General features: G+C 33.6%; 1 pseudogene; it reads right to left on the bottom strand.

The window, feature by feature from the left end:
* Nucleotides 1-1,437: 1,437 nt before the first annotated feature.
* LOC146917548 (F-box/kelch-repeat protein At3g06240-like) lies at nt 1,438-2,913 on the bottom strand (annotated as a pseudogene).
* Nucleotides 2,914-6,000: the final 3,087 nt, after the last annotated feature.

Raw genomic sequence — 6,000 nt, 5'->3', positions numbered from 1 at the left:
AGTCTGGATGATGCTGGCTAGTCTTGAATCCTTATGAACATCATCAATGGTATCCTTTCTTCATTTCCAATAAGGATGGTAAACCATAGTATGCAAATCCTCCCCTCATGCACTCGAGACAACGCATCCGCTCCCTTATTCTCCAGTACCGGTTTATATATGATATCGAAATGGTACCCCAGCATTTTTGTTGATCTGGTATGGTTACCCGCTGCATAAGCAGCTGCCTCAAGCTCTTGTGATCAGTACACCCAGTGAATTTAACTCCGGGGAATAAGGGAGCGGCCATCAATTCCTTTTCATATGTAGACTTGGGCTAGATTTCTTTCTCCCAGCGCTTTGCTAAACAAGGCTACCAGTCTTCCCTGCTGTATCAAAATAGCACCGATTCCTACAAAGGGAGCATCACTTTCAAACGCAAAGTCTGAATATTTTACTCTTGATAACATAAGAAATCCAAGGTATTTTCCATTTGTGGACATTCAGTTTTAGTTCAAAAGCATAGTGAAATTTATGTGAACAAGAGACATTCATCGGACAAAGAACAAGTGGGAAATAGCTGGCCCATTCTTAGAAATATAAATTGGATTTAACTTTTTCCTGTATCATAAGAGAAAGTTTTTCCACAACTGGCACAAAGAGGTAAGGATACATTGAGTCACCTTGTCTCAGTCTCTGCAGTTTCTCATTATTCCGCATTAAGGTCAAAGAAAAAGTTATACAATTCATGATAAGATTTATAATAGAATTACAAAAACCAAATTCTCTGAATTAAGCTACTTTTGAAATGACATTCTCGAAACCTAAGGGAAATTGGCAATGCTTCTTTAAACTTCTCGGAAGTCCAATATAGAATCATAAATTGAAAAGCCAAAAACAAATGGAAATAATTCTTAATAAAGGAAAACAGAAAACCAATATACTTCCACAATCCTAGAATATTTCAAGTTTGTGAGAGAAAATGGAAACATTTCTTAATAAAGAAAATCAGAAAACCAATATGCTAGACAATTTAAACATTTCCTATCTTAAAACGCAATTTGTGTAGGAGAGATATATGCATCAAAAAGAAATTCAAAGAAAATGTTATTAAAGAAGAAACCATACAAAAGGGAGAATTAGACATTGGTATTGGCTAAAGACAGACTTTCAGAAATTGGTATTGACTAAACTTCATATGATTCAAATCAACAGAATCACATGAATCAGAATACTCTGTAAGATAAATTTGGTAAAGAATACTCTGTAAGATAAATTTGGTAAAGAATAAAATAGAGCATACTCTATAATAGTCTACTTTTGAGCACTTGTGTATGAAATTCAAAAAAACAATACAACATCCAACATTAATTCTTTTCATATAGAAATCAAATCAGTTTGCAAATGGAAAGAGACTAAACATTAAAAACAAAATTCAAAAAGCAAGGTCAATTGATTTCATAATTTAATTGACAATAATTGTGAAATGCACAATTGACAAGCCAGTTTGCATAAAATGCAATATCTCAACAACCACAATCATATACCTCTTGGTGAAAACAAGAAAAACAATTAACTATTTATTCCTCCATTTGGAAGAATGTTTCCTTTGTATATTATTATTCGAGTAGAATGACCCCTTGCTTTATAACCAAGTTCCTCAATCATTTGGGTACTTAGATCAAACCTGACTAATTCTTCGTCTTTTCTTTGAAAGAATATTGCCCCTTTCGTCCCAAATCCGATAGGACGCTTAATGCAAGACAATGGTCCAACAATAAAGAGTTTGGTCCATGATTCTTTCATACCTAATCCACCCAAAATTGATATGTGAAAAGTAGTAGTTTGTTCATGATATGAGATCAATGCAATGAAATCATTTATCACTGCCAAGTTTATCCACAATGCTTCAACTTCAAAACAATCATCTAAGTCTGAGGGTATGGGTGTTACTAAGAACACCTCATTACTCAAGTAAAATGACACCAAACATGGTCCATCAGGATTTTCTTCTTCATCTTTTTCAGACAACCAATGACACACTCCACCCAGGTATACTTGGGTTCCCTCAGTAGAGTCTGAAGAAGACGGCATGCTAACATCAAGTTTCCTCCACAAGTTATTTCTTAGACTATATATCTCCCATATAGGTCCTAAGGATATTTCTCCCGACCAATATAGAGACATTATCTCTTCTACGTAACCAGGGTATACCAGTGATGGCACTATACTAAAACGTACATATCGAATGACTTTAATGTCATTTATAACATGGTCATAACCAAATCCATGAACATCGGAAATAATACGAACATCAACAAAATCCTTAGCATCATATGGGATAAACCACTTAATTGAATCAATGTTGTAAGAAGGAAGGATCTTGATTGCCTGGGTTTCTGGCATCAACAATATAATTTTGCCCGAATGATCATACTCATAGAGACAAAGTATACCATTAATACTACCAAAACCAAAAATACAAAAATTGTATAGGTTTGCGAATGGATTTGAGAATTCTAATTTCACCTTATTCTCAAATCTCTCACCAGAAAGAGAATAAAAACCATCTTCATAATAGGGTTCATTCAACTGTAAGAGTATAGATGCTCCGTCTTAATAAGAACCACAGTGCAAATTAGATAAGAAATTGTTGCGGAACATGTTCATGAAATGAGTATTTTCAAATAAGAGATACCAAAATTTACGAACGCATCCAAATCGCTTCAAAGATTTAAGAGGCAGTTTCGATAGAATAGATAAGGCAATATCATCGAGTATATAGTTTCTCACCTTTCCCTTTGTTGCAAACACAGTTTTCTTATCCATTGCAAATCGTGATCGGTGATCTGCGAATTCACCCGTACACACGTAATTTCCACTCTCCTTTGTCTCACTCAAAATGAATTAGTTTCGAGAGCAGTAGCAACCCTAGCGAATTTACTGGTGCTTTTGATAGAGTAATTAAACAAGCTACCCCTAACTTTAAAAGGGGAAGAAAAGGCATTGACATCATAAATTATAATTTCTTCTCTCTTCTATTAAAGATGATTTTCTTTAAAAAATAATCAATCAAATTTTAACCTTGACAAATAAGAAAAATATCAAATCAAAATGAATCGTAATAAAAACAAAATAGTACGTCAAAAAATATAATAATCCATCAAATTATCATGATCCAAAATAGTTTTATTATTTCTTTAGCCTGGCTGGGGACTGGCCTTGGCAGGATTGATCCATGATTATTATTAATAATTTATTTTTTAAATAATTTTTATAAAAAATTCAAAAGCCTCAAATTTTATTTTTGAATGGCAAAAATAAAAAAATATTAAAACATAGTACCAAGGTATTCTAGCTCATCTAAGAAAGGTAACATGCTATGAAAAAGTTTCCATAACATAATCACTTTACATCCTGTCTAAAATTTCACTTAACATGGTCAAAAATTTGGTTACATTCCATCATTGGCTTTATACTAAAACTTTTCATAAATTTATAGCTATATTTACACACACATGCACTATATTTCACTGCCTGTATATGTCAAAATTAAGCTTAGACACACAAAGTCAGTGACGATGTAGATCCAATCGTAGTGTGGTGCGGGTTCCTTCAGTGACAATCAAATTCACACATGTATATATAAGCTTAGTTCTCTCGGGTCAAATTCAAACGATGAATTAATGTAACTAACAAGAAGTTACAACGATAAAAAATTGGCAGCACATGAAGTATATATACCAAACCAACACAATTCATTATTCTTTACTACATTGTTCAAATAGAGAATTAGTATACTTGAATAATGTCCATCTGCCAACTTTTCCAATGGGTTTTCTCCACTTTTATTTGTTTGTATTTCATTGGCACCCTTGACCTCCATACAATATTGTTCTGTCTATCTGTCATTCTCTGCATAACATTGCAACAAAACATGAGTTAATCAAAAGAGTACCAGTCTTGCAGCTGAAATGTGATAAATACTGATATAACATCTTAAAGTTGCCAACGAAAAGATATCTATTAGAACAAACAAATATCATGCTCATTGAACTCATATAGAAAGGTATACAATTTTGTCATCCGTTGACAATTCCAATATTGTGCTACAATTCATGCGAAATTTAAACAAAAAGATAAGTGGTGGCAGTGACCGTGGGTGATTGTCTAGACAGTTCAGCGAGTAATCATAGGATAAATGTGACTTGTTGTAATATTCACACTGGACAAAGAAATCAAGATGATGCAATCAATGATCACTCGGAAGAGAGAAATCATAAATCTGCACATTGAATTTAGGCACTTATGAAGCAATGTCAGGTTTCTACCTGCATGAATAAAATTGGCTTTATAAATCATATTGTTACAATGAAAACAAAATAGTTATATGACGACACTGAACTAAAGAAAACTGTCTCCTCCTTTTAACAGATAAAGTGATCCAGCAAAGGCATTGTGATGCTTGAGCAACATTATGCTATGATTTGCCCTTCAAGTTATTTCCAATGGACTGATATGTAAGAACCCATGTGTGATTGGAGAAAATCTACTAAATGACAGTCAACTACTTATCTAAACAAATATATAGAATCCGACTAACCAAATAGCATGCAATTATAGCAGAAACCTAACAGATTGAGTTGATGTGACATTGAAAAGGGTAAATAATTTACCTTCCGTCTTCAAAGTGTAGGGTAAAAGGTCGGAAACATCCCTAGCACAAGGAGCACAATCCACAAACAGAGGAATGATCCATGAGCAGCTGAGAGTTTAATTATCGCCTGCATCATAAGACCTTAAATGTAAAACACCAACAAGGCGATAAATATCAATCAACCAAGCCCGTATGAAACATTACATTGAAATGGAGTCCCGGAAAACTCTTCCTCCTAGTCTTCGACAAGCTTCCATCTATAACCATATCAATAAATGGATAGACCGAATAATTGCTCGAACTAGAGATAAATCTCTTCAACCTTGAGGCTCACAGTCTTCAAATCCTACAAAACAACCATATTTCTTCTACTCCCTCCAGACCATTATTTCCGTCGTTTAATGCTACCACCATCTAGTCTCCATGAATGCAGCTTGCAGCCAAGCACTATTTCTGCCTCAGCTTGCAAGGATGTGAATACTGTGTCCCAACCATTAGTATTTTGATTTCTCATCTCTCAGTTTCAGTACCAGTACCAAATATATTCATGAAACAAAACCATATCACACATATCCATCATATATATATATATGCACAGACACCCAGCACCTTAACAGAAACACTCGTCTCTTCCACAAACACAATCAGCACAATTATGTTATTATTTCCTTTTCAATTACTGCTTTACATTTTCCATATCCCTAACAATGATTACACAAATAAAATCATACAGAACAGCATAAAAACATTCCTTCTGGGGTGGTTCAACACGCCAAAAATTCACAGTATCACAAACTATTTTAAATATAATACCCTATGCAGTTACCTGCATTCCCTTAATTCAGATTTCAAGGATGTTCCTACTTGTTACTGGATATGCAGTAACACAATATTAAGAATAGTAAATTGCTAATGTTATCAACATCACATGCACAACGTTAACATACTGTCTTAGAAGGGCAGTGACAAACAATAAACAGATGCACGCGGAAAGAAAGAGTGTACCAATTTAAATTGACAGACCTACGGAAATAATTCATGAAGATTAATTTAGTTGAACTATGCCGTCAAGCTTGAACACGCCCAGTTTATTAATTTGGATTGGAATGCAAAAGGAAATATAGAGAAGAAAGACAAAGACAGTGACATTCAAATAGAGGTTTGTTACTTATTGGATAATCAACTTTTTCATATAGAAGATATTTCTACACAAAACTAGAGAGATTTGTTGCTGATTAGATTACCAAGTTTTTCATTCTTTTCATTGATATAGAAACAAAATTAGATTTCAAATAAAAAGAGAGTAAAGATTCAAAATAAAATTGATTTTTTGAAAAGGCAAGATATATTAATAAGTTCAATAC

This window comes from Medicago sativa, chromosome 6 (assembly GCF_051527215.1).
Source record: "Medicago sativa cultivar Bolivia chromosome 6, Bolivia_mono, whole genome shotgun sequence".
NCBI classification, from domain to species: domain Eukaryota; kingdom Viridiplantae; phylum Streptophyta; class Magnoliopsida; order Fabales; family Fabaceae; genus Medicago; species Medicago sativa.
The sequence above is the reverse complement of the archived record's forward strand: the minus strand, read 5'-3'. Positions and strand labels throughout refer to the sequence as shown.